Raw genomic sequence first — 12,062 nt, 5'->3', positions numbered from 1 at the left:
CTCAGGCACCATGATCGAGTCTCTCTGTGGAGGTGGTCTTTGGCATGATTCATGTCTCCTGTGCACAGGAGACATAAATGCAACAATGCCCAAGAAGGCTACTCACCAGCGATTAAAGTGCAAAGGCAACAACAAATTTTTCCTCTCTTCAAAACTCACTTTATCTATGCAGTGCAGGTCCACTTCATCCTCTAAGCTCCAAAGTAAAGGTAGTAGAAGGGTCAGTTTTGGCATCCTAAAAACAATAAATGTGCCCATAGCAGCAGGACAGACTCCACTGTCACAAATGTCAACCTGAGTGGTTGCAATTGTTGACTCTTCTTCTTTCTTCTTCTTGGCAGATTTGGAAACCACCTAAGCTCATGCCATCACCTATCAGAATAGACACCAATGCTCACTAATGTGAAAGTAGACCAGCAAATTTAGAATCTAAACAAGAAGTTTCATTGTTTATTTATGAAATTAATGTTATATCATGTGGTTGCATGATAATCAAATGCAGATATCAAGGTTGAGCAGTGTAGGACTTTGGTCAAATGAATTGAGATGAATGGTTGCTAAAATCACACAGTGTCCCCTCAGGTGTCACGTTGACTTTTTCACCCTTATTTTTACAGACTCCACTGATGAGTCCCAAACAAGGGCAGTAAGGTTTAGTTAAACTTGAAGTCTTGTGACCAAACATGCAAACATACTGTTATAGTCACACAGAATATGCTGGCAAAACACCAATCCTCTTTCACATTTCTGCTAAACCTGCTTCACTCACATGAAGGCAAAACACCCATTAAGAACTTAGTTACCGATCCAGTAACTTCAAATCTTTTCAAACCCCATAGTGCTGTAAAATCTGACTCAAAATGTGGAATATTCCTGTTCTGTGAATGCAGACAGATGGAGCCAGACGGCATTACATCACCTCCGTGATTGACAGACCCCGGGGACCAATGGGGCGAGACTGTAACAGCATGTTTCATCTGACTTAACATTCAATTTTGGGCATGCAGGAGTTTATAGCTTCATGTTGAAGTGGTTTTATTGACCAGCTGGATTCACCGCAGCTCTGTGCTCTAGACAGGAAAACAAGACCTATCAAATCCACGGCTGCACTTTTAAACAGCTCAGTTTTTAATGGAAGGAAGCAACTAGAATGTTTGTTCTGACTGAGGACAGCTGCTAAAGAGTGCCGTGCTTAAAGGCACACTGTGGGGACAAAACAAGAGACTTTTGAATCAGTAATACACACAAACACCTTATTAGGTCCACTGTAATGGTAGCAGGTTGGACCCACTATGGGGGCAAATCAGATGGAATGGCCAGATCCCATGTCATCTGGCAAATCTACAATCTACATTGTTTGTGTTCAGCGTGAGAACACTTCTGACCAATCAGCATCGTTTGAGGAGAAAGATACGGAAGCTACAGGCAGGTTTTAGTTGTACTGGAAGCCAATAGCAGCGGCTCCCACTGGTGTAGCGGTTAGCTTGGATGTAGCCATTGTATAGCAGCAGTTTAATCAGACCTGGACCACATTTCTATATAAAAGAAAGAGCAAAGAGACGCACTGAAAGCTGTCAGTAGCTGGGTTTCCATTACACTTGGAAATGCGCAAAATCTAAATAGCACAATAAAAAACTGGTAATGGAAACACCTGGATACCGAAAAACCTGTAAAATATCACTAAAAAGTTTTTACGCTTTCATGAGGAAGGTTTTACGGAGCCCAGGAGGTGACATGAATGTGTTTATTTTTTTATTACACATGTGGGATTTAGTATCTTGCACATGCATTTTGGTATCTCGCACGCACGTTTCATGATCTCGCGCGTACGTTTTATTGTATCTCATGCGTGCGATTTCCCAGTATCTCACTCACCTGCAAGATAATAAAACTAAATTGCACATGCTAGATACTAAATCGCGCGTGCGTTTTAGTATCTCGCACGTGCGAAATCGCGAATGAGATACGAACAAAACCCATGCGCGAGAGACTAAAACACACATGTGAGATACTAAAACGCATGTGCATATTAAAAAAATAAACATGTTCATGTCACCTCCCGGGCTCCGTAGGTTTTTCAGGTGTTTCAGTATAGAAATATATCACAAAAGTGTAACAGAAACACTCATTCTACATTTACACGTCACGGGACATGACGTATGGTGTCACATGACCAGCCACTCCGAGACAACATGGCACGGTACGTGTGGACAGAAGTGGAGACGAGACTTTTCTTAACATCATACTTACACCCTTATACGTGGCTTTTGCCACACATATGAACTTGACCTCTGAACTATTATCCATTGCTTTCGTCTTATGTTCAAAATTATAAAAGCATGGGGGCGCAGGTGGCCGAGTGGTTAAGGCATGCCTCATGAATGTGGACGGCCCGGGGTTCTAATCTGGCCTGAGACCCCTCACTACCTGAAGTTATGAAGTTTGTTCAAAAACATTTGAATTATACTCTAACTGCTGATGACTTGAAAAATATTATGTCATTTGCATTGATATTTAGAAAATCAGAGAAAAACGTTGTTTGCATAATAATGTGGAACGCGGTGTAGATGTAACCAAAACCATACCAACACACAACAGAGAGCATCAAGCTTCCCTGCAGCAGATTCATGTGAGATGAGATTTTACGAGAATTGCAAGGCCTATGCCCAAAACTCCCTTCAATGGAAACGCATTCAAAACGCAATTGTACTTAATCGAGATTAAAGAAATATCGCTTTTACTTTGTGAAAAACTGTAATGGAAACCCAGTTAATGATGGAAAATGTGTTTTCGCTCTTCTGCCGAGCTGCTTCAGCCTAAAGACTCACCTGAGGGTTGTAGTGTGAGTCGGTACAGTCGCTGCTGGTGCAGCGATTAGCTCAGATGTAGCCACAGCAGCAGTTTTATCAGACCTGGACCAAATTTCTTCATTAAAAGAAGAAGGAAGAGGAAGCTTTTCATGACAGAAATGATGTTTTCATCTTCTGAGCTGCTTAGGCATGGGGTAAAGTTGCACTATAACTTGTTGTATACATTTATAATGGCTGCTAACACTGTAGCAATTCGCTCAGATGTAGCTGTTGAAAAGCAGTAGTTTAATCAGACTTTGACCACATTTCTTTGTTAATACAACAGCAAAGAGCTACACCGAAAGCTTATGTCAGCAGAGAAGATGTTTTTGCACGTCTTGATACCAGAGGTGTGGACTCAAGTCACGCGACTTGGACTCGAGTCAGACTCGAGTCACAATTTTGATGACTTCAGACTCGACTTGACAATATCATCAAAGACTTGCAACTCGACTCGGACTTTGACAACAGTGACTCAAGACATGACTCTGACTTTAGTCCGATGACTTGAAAATACTTGAGATCTTCAGTGAGTGTGTTGAGTAAAATGTGCCCCTATTCAAACTAACCCAGTGATACTGAACCCGTGGCTCTTGAGCCGCATGTGGTTCTTTAGTGACCAGTTGCAGCTCTTTTAAGGCTAACTTTGAAAAATCCTCCCGAAATCCTCTATAAATCTAAGTCCACACAAAGAAGACAGACTTTAACTTCCAAACTCAAATGAAATGAAAACTTGTATATTATTACCGTTGGATGCGTGCTGGACGGAGGAACGTGCGTAAAAGAGCGCAGAGGAAGTCAGCTGGTGGCGCGTTTCTTCATTAAGGTCATTCATAGAGGTGTGCTGTCTTGTGTTCCAAGATGAACTTCTAATGCCCTCATTTTAACACATTTCTTCAGTCACTCCCTGCCGATGCTCTCCCATACTCGTATTTGATGATGACTTTTACGATGCGCATCAACATCAACGAGCCAAACACACACGGATCACATTTTGAAATACTGTGAAATTGAGTAAAACTTGTCCAAACGTGGGTATTTTATTTGATCTTGAATGTACTAATGATAAATACTGTCAAAAGGGCAGAAGCGAAACAGAAAAATGAAAGCAACAAACTGGGAGGACAGAACGATCTGTGGGGGGGGGCTGCAGGTGTGAGGCAGGGCCGGTTTTAGCCATTTGGAGGCCCAGGGCAAAGACCAATATGGGGACACCCACCCCCCCACCCTTAGCTAAGAGCGATAATAATGAGAGGGAAGTTAACAGAGTTAAGTTAACAGAGTCAGAGAACTACAGTAAATGTCAAAATATGAAATATAAATACCCAAACAGACACCCATGATTCATCAGCTCTTTTTTTTTGTTTATTCACTAGGAGGCAGTCATTGTGTTCACGTAACTTGAGGTCTTATAACTTATAATGTTGATAATGTTATAATGCACATTGTTAAAATGGCATTTTATTTGGTAAACAGTGCTTATGACTTGTAAAGACTTGAAAATTTCAAGCCTATGACTTTGGACTTGACTTGTCTTGTCTTTATTTGAGACTTGACTTGGACCTGCACGTCTTTACTTGAGACTTGACTCAAGACTTGGGATTAAAGATTTGAGACTTATTGAGACTTGCAAAACAATGACTTTCTCAGACCTCTGCTTGATACGCTTTGTCATGAATTCTTGCCACTAACAAGCTCCACTGTTCAAACACTGTGGCAGCTGTATGCTGTGTTCTCACCAAACGCCAACCATCCCACGAATATAAAGATTTCTCAAGTCACGCGGACAAAAGTGTTGAACAGACAAGTTGAGTTGTAGAGCTTGGAGTAGCCTCAGACAGACTCTACAAGTTTCTCCTCTGAACAAACCCCACCGCCCTCTCCAGATTGGTCCTTCGTATGTGAATGCGTCACAGAGGATCTTCATGCTGACTGACCATCACAGAGTTAGTGGTTCACTTGATCTCAGATTTTTCAACTCTTGTGAAAATTTGGCAGAAGCAAACGGCTCGTTGAAAGCAGTGAATGTGCCTTATTCAAGCAAATTGCTTGCACAAATTGCACCATGCATTTGTGGCATTCACACCACCCAAGGTGAACTCATGTCTTCTCGTATCTTTACATTGACTTTACATGGAATTAACATGCATGAATGATCTGACTTGTGTCTGGTGTGAACACAGCATTATCCTGCAGAGCTCAGGTTAGTACTGGAGCGCCGCCTGTCCACTACCTCACTTTGTCTTGTCACTCTAATTGGCCCATGCTGAATGTGACAGAATGTTCGTCCAATCACTTTCCAAGAATTATTTTGAAATTCTTTCTTTGTACGGTTTCCTAGATGAGTGTGAAATATATCCACACAGTAGATCTATGAACCGTCTATCTGGCGTGTCAGGTTACAGATTTGTTGCTGCACATCCACAGAGTGAATCTCCCATTCCACCACATCCCAAAGATCCTCCTTTGGATTGAGATCTGGTGACCAGTTTCCCCATTCTGACGCTCAGTTTGAACTTCAGCAGATCATCTTGATCAAATCTACAGGCCTAAATTCATCGGTTGCAGCCATGTGAAAGGTGGAGTAGATACTTGCATTAGCAAAAAGTTACATATTAGTCATCAAATAGTGTTACAACTTCCCATAAAAATCAGATGGCCCACCAGCATGCTTGTTCATGAGTATACCACATTAGTATCAGCTCTCTACATGCCGTCTGAATGACGTTTCAGGACCCAAAAACTCCCACATCAAGGTTTGAGCTGAGCACTACAAGAACAATGCCACAATTGCATGGGCAGAACAAGGGAGAGGGACCCAACTGCAGTCAAGATGGCCGACATGGGCGTCACTATAAATCCAATCCATGCCGGAAGTCCCAAGCGGAAGTTTCTTCTTTGTGTTGGACTCAGCTGCCAGTGTTTGTCAGTCTTATTTGCCCCGAAGCCTAACCCTTGGTGCTGGATCTCAAATATATCACCTTCCCCACTGCCTTACCCTGAACCTAACCACTCAGGTTTTAATGCCTAAGCCTAACCTTAGATGTACGGACTTCCGGTTGAGACTTCCGGTATGGATTGGATGTAAGTTGGCCATCTTGTCTGCAGCAAGGTACTCCTGGAACGAGGGGGTGGGTTATGGGGCTTCAGCCCCGAAGGTTTTCTTAAACCCTCAGAATCTTTCAGGTTGGTTTTAAGTATGTTCCTTCAGGCCTAGAATGGAAATGTAACTTATTTTTACTTTTACAAACGTATACAGAGGAGGATTAGGGACATTTAACAAAAAAATATTTGGTATGCTTTTTTTTTATTCCAAGAAAAATAACAAAGTTTTTTACTTTTTCGCTGAATTAAAAAAATGCATGCCAATTTTTTATTGGCCCTCATACTCTTCCATATCTATACACTCACTGCAGTGTAAAAAATACTCTTTTAACATTGTTATAAAAACACAATTTTCAGCATTTTTGGGAATGCATTAACCCTTTAAAACCTCCGGGATCGCCGGCGCTCCCATTTGCACATCTATTTTCAAACGTGGGTAGAATTGTAACCAAAGGAGATAGAGCAATAATTATTTTTGCATAAAACCAGAGAGAAGTAACACTAATATATCACACATCCAATATGTTTCAGAGTAATGTTTCCTTGTAAAAATATCCTTCCTTCTTTTGCATAAGTATAGTACAAATAGCACACATCAAAAAACAATATAATATAATATAATCTGGGCTATAAATATGTTGTTTTATTGCAGGTTACGAGTCACACTTGTTATAGTTTCGACATCTGCAAACACATGTAAGCTCAGAAGTATCTGGCACATTTAAAGATTTGATTTCACTACTGTAAATAGTTTATTTCTTCTAAAGATGCTGTATATTTTGTGAATTGAGCACAATTTCATTTTATTTTCATTTTTGCCACAATTTAAAAAGATGAGTGTATTTCAAAAATGAAGTTTTGAACAAACTCAAAATATTTTTTTGTGGTTTGAAATGATCTTGTGCAACTTTTTTACAATCACAGTTTTGAGGGATACAGTTATGACATCTCTGTGTTTAGAAAAATGTGTAAAACAACAAAAAACGCAGTTCATTTTCTTGTGGTTTTTCACGTCTGAGCGATTTAATTTGTTACTATCGACTTATCACACACACATCATTAACATTTGGGTTCTAAGGGTTGCATTGATGTATAGCCAATTCAAATACTTAAAAAATGGCACTACAACAAGTAAAAAAGTAAAGATATGCTCTGGCAGACTTGTACTATGGAAAGTCATAAAGGGTTAATATCTCTAACCTCAATTGTTGCTTTTTATGTGCTTAATGCAGAGCTTCAGTTTTCACTTTTTCACCAAATTCCTACCTACTTATGCAGTGTTACTTAAAATAAAACTCCAGACATTTTTAAGAGGCAGAACTGAACATTATTGGACTCCAGAATGGTGCATCATGATTTTAGAATGATAATGGCACTTTTAGCTCAGTTAGGTTAAGAAAAAAATGATGTTATCAAGTATTTTTTTAGGTTGAACAATATTATTTTTGTCTAAATGATGCGTGGATTTGTTGTAATTTTGATTTTAAAATGTTATTTAAAAGTGCACAAAAATAGTGCATTAAACTGTCCGATAAGCAAAAACATTCTAGGGGAGTGCCCTCCCCACAGCCGTCCTTTGTTTGGGCTTAGCCCCAGATTTTAAACATGTCTGGCTCCACCCCTGCTCAATTGTATTTACAGTTACCATCTCCATCCTCCCAGAACAGCTGAACACTTCAAACTCACATCCAAAGCTTGTATGTGCACAGCAATAATGCAAACGTCATGGTGCATAATATATGGTGCATTCATCTTAATAGGCAAACCTTTCTTATGCATTGTTTATACTATGGTGCAATATGTTGGCCTGCATGAATAAATGCTGTCTAACTTAAAGGTGCAATACTGTTACTCATACTTGAAGCACCCTGTGCAACAACAGTGGTGACATTTCACATGCAATGTGCCTCGGACTCTATGGAAAACTTCTATCCTTATCCCATCCTTGCTTTTAACATGCATAACTCTGCAGACAGCAGTATAACACTGGACTCTTTATAACTTTTAAGCTACCTAAAAAAAAAATGTATTGACATTTTTACAAGTTAAATTGTGACACCAAGTTGTCTATATGCTACTTTTCTTTGTTCTCATTGTGCATTGTGCAACAACAATAAAGCGACTCTATTCACATGCCAAACACCACCAGAAAGCTCTGATTTTCATGATTCTTAGCATGTAAACCACAGGTGTCAAACTCAAGGCCTAGGGGCCCTAAAACATGAGGTCTGCAGATTTCCTCCAGTACAATTAATGTACACTTAACCTTGATGATGTGAAATATCCTAAGTCATAAAAATGTTTAAAAAAATAAAGATTAAAAAAAACTAGATCAAAAGAAATGTGGAAAATCATATTCTTTGTGTTTTAATTTCTTATTTATAATTTTGCATTGGACAGTAATGACTTCAATCTATTATTTGGACTTTTATTTCATATTTTGACCATTTCCAATTTATTATTTTGAATTTTTATCAAATACTTTGATCTTTTACATTTATCATTTTGACATTTATCTCATATTTTGACCTTTTAGGTGCACCAGTTTCAATTTTAAGTCATATTTTGCCTTGAAAACATGATTGTGACTTTCTTTTTTACATATTTTTAAAAGCATTTTTTTAAACATCTAATTTTTTGTTTTGACCTTTTGAACAAATAAGTTTGAATTTTTGTCTCAGATTTCGAGCCTTTAACTTATCATTTTGACTTTTTAAATCTTAAAATCATTTATCACCATTGCTAATTTTTTCCCCCATAATTTTTTACTAGCCAAAAACGAGGTTGACAGTTAAATGTTGACTCTGTTAGGCCCTCAGGCCAGACCTTAATTCAGGATCTGGTCCCTTCTGTGATTGGGTTTGACACCCCTGATCTAAACCATTCCAGGATAAATCTAGCACAGCAGCAACAATAAAATGTATTTGTTAGACTAAACAAACCAAAAAATAATAAAAATGAGAGAAATCATCATAGAAACTCTCCTTTTCTCTCCTGATCATACTGTTCTAATAACACAGTCCTTCTACATCAGAGCCAGTCTCCACAATCTCAAATCTACCCCAAGAACAGGAATACATCCATGATCAATGGACAGTTATTTTATAGTTAGCATACACTATTTTCTGTTGTTTTTAATGGTCCACTGTATTTGCTGAAATAGTGTTTGTTATCCAGGCAGTAATTGGCATTGCCATTAAGCCGTTAAACATCACTAAAATAAGGAATGGCCACTTAAAAATTAGATTGAGAAATGTACTTGAACTGTATTTGTTAGACTGAAACATGCAGGCTTTGGTGAACACACCTCTGATTTCTACAGAATGGTCTGGAAGCAGCTTTCAGCAAACATGAGGAAGTTCATAAATCTGCAGGGTCTCGTCCCAGGGTACTGAAGTGTGCAGGGTGTCTGCTGCCCCCTGCTGGACGCTGCAGTACTGACATACTATCCTGAGACCAGACAGCCTGTCATCATGTATGTAGAGTTAGTGTAACTGTTTTAACAGTTACTCTTTGGGATTTTAGTGATTTTTACAGACAAACTCTGTGACTGACGCAGAGTTTGGATCTGATTTCACACAAACATAAGAAGAAGAAAGACAGAGCAACAAGTGGAAGTACATGGTGGACAAAGAACTGTTATAGCTTTTATATCAATGTTATACACTATGTGGACAAAAGTATTCGACCACCTGACCATGACATCAGCAGGGATTGTAGTGATCCATGTACTTTAATCTGGAGTTGGCCCCTTTGTTGTAGTTCTAACAGCCTCTACTCTTCTCTGAAGGCTTTCCATGAGATTCTGAGTGTTTCTGTGTGAATGTAGAGCAGGGGTTTCAAAGTGTGTGAGAGCGAGCCTCCCCTAAGAAGAAATGATTCATTCAGTGGACCCCCGGCCACAAAAAGGACTGAAATTGAAAAAAACCCACACAGTTCAAACATTTATGTCTGATCTTTAAACATTTTTAACATTATTATATTTTGGATATTTTGGTTTGCAAATGTCCTTAAACATCTGCCTTTCCCTCTTATTCAGTTAAAATGCCATTAAATACCCTTTTTCATATTTTTTGGCCATTTTACAACTTCTTTTTGCCACTTTTCCACATTTTTTCCACTTTAATCCTATTTGGCCCTTTTTCACCTTGTTGCCCATTTAAGCGACCTTTTGCCATTAAATACCACTTGTTTCCTTTTTTCCTCAATTTTTCCCTCTTCTTTTTGTCATTTTTCCCATTTTGCCCTTTTTCACTTTTTTTTTGCCACTTTTTGTCCATTTAAACTTCCTTTGCCATTACATACCACTTGTTTCCTCTTTTTTGCTCATTTTTGCCACTCTTGACTGCTTTTTGCCCATTTTAGTCACTTTCCACTCATTTTTTGTCACTTCTCACCCGTTTCCGCTACTTTCTGACCATTTTTCCACCTTTTCTCCCCATTTTGCCCATTTTCACCCATTTTTGCTACTTTTTGACCGTTTTGCCACCTTTAACCTATTTTTATTGCTATTTCAAGCTGTTTTGCCACTTTTCACCTCTTAGATTGTGGCTTTTGCAAAGGTATTTTCAATAATTTTGCTTTTTGGTTGAGTAACACTGCTCTATAGTCCCTATAGTAACTATAAGTCTATCCATTTTGCTCCATGCACAGCAGAGATTAGCAAAGCAAATCACCTTTTTTTCTGGTTTATGGTTCCACGCCTCCCCTGAAGCTCTGTGGCGGCCCCCAGGGGAGGCCCACCTCACACTTTGAAAACCCCTGCTGTAGAGCATTTATGAGGTCAAGTTCTGATGTTGGACCAGAAGGCCTGGACCACAATCTCTGTTCCAGCTCATGCCAAAGGTGCTGGATGGGGTTGAGGTCAGGACTCTAGTCTTTCCAGTACTTCTTTGGTCTCTGGGACAAAGTCATGCTGGAATAGAAAAGGGTCTTCTCCAAACTGTTGCCACACAGTTGGAAGCATAGCATTGTCCAGAATGTCTTGGTCTGCTGAAGCATTAAGATCGGCCTTCACTGGAGATAAGGGGTCTAGCCCAGACCCTGAAAACCAGCCCCATACCATTATCCCTCCTCCACCAAACTTCACAGTCAGACAGGTAACGTTCTCCCAGCATCCTCCACACCCAGACTCACCATCTGACTGTAAACAGAGAAGCTGATTGGTCACTCCACAGAACACATCTCCACTGCTCCAAAGTCCAGTGTCGGCGTGCATCAGACTTGGTGATGTGAGACTTGCGTGCAGCTGTTACCATGGAAACCCATTCATGAAGCTCCTGCTGCAGTTTTAGTGTTTACTTTAATGCCGGTGGGAGTTCAGAACTCTTCAGCAGTGGAAGCAGCAGAGATTTGGAGACTTTAGCAACATGCACCTTGGCAGTCATTGACCCTGCTCTGTGAATTCACATGGTTTCTGTTGCTCCTAAATGCTTCCACTTTCTAATAATATCACTTACAGGTGACTGGAATATCCAGCAGGGTCTTCTTGCAAAGGTGGTATCATCACAGTACCACACTAGAAGCCTCTGAGCTCTTCAGAACGACACATTTAGGATCATCAATGTTTAAGACTGCTTGGATAGGTCGTGATTTTATACACCTGTGGAAACACCTGAATATAATAATTAACAGGTGTAGCCAAATACTTTTGTCCACACAGTGTATATAATAACATATATTCATAGAATTTAACAAATGAAGAATAAAGAACAAGCAGGAGAGCACAGCTTCATTACATGCGCATGAATCATAATTCTGATTTATGCTGATATTTGTCATCATAGTTGTTTAAAATGTTGCAGAACTTTCACCAACGTTTGAAATAAAAGCATGCATCTATTCAGATTACATTAAATACTGCAGACAAGCAGGTTTACAGATCTTTACATACACTATATTGCCAAAAGTATTGGCTCACCTGCCTTGACTGGCATATGAACTTCAGTGACATCCCATTCTTAATCCATAGGGTTTAATATGGCGTGGGTCCAACCTTTGCCTTCTGGTCCAACATCAGAACTTGACCTCATAAATGCTCTACACACTCCTAAACCTAAACAAGGTTTAGGAGTGTGCTTATGGGAATTTTTGACCATTCTTCCAGAA

The sequence above is a fragment of the Cheilinus undulatus genome, linkage group 3 (assembly GCF_018320785.1).
Source record: "Cheilinus undulatus linkage group 3, ASM1832078v1, whole genome shotgun sequence".
NCBI classification, from domain to species: Eukaryota; Metazoa; Chordata; class Actinopteri; order Labriformes; family Labridae; genus Cheilinus; species Cheilinus undulatus.
Note: the sequence above shows the minus strand (reverse complement) of the source record.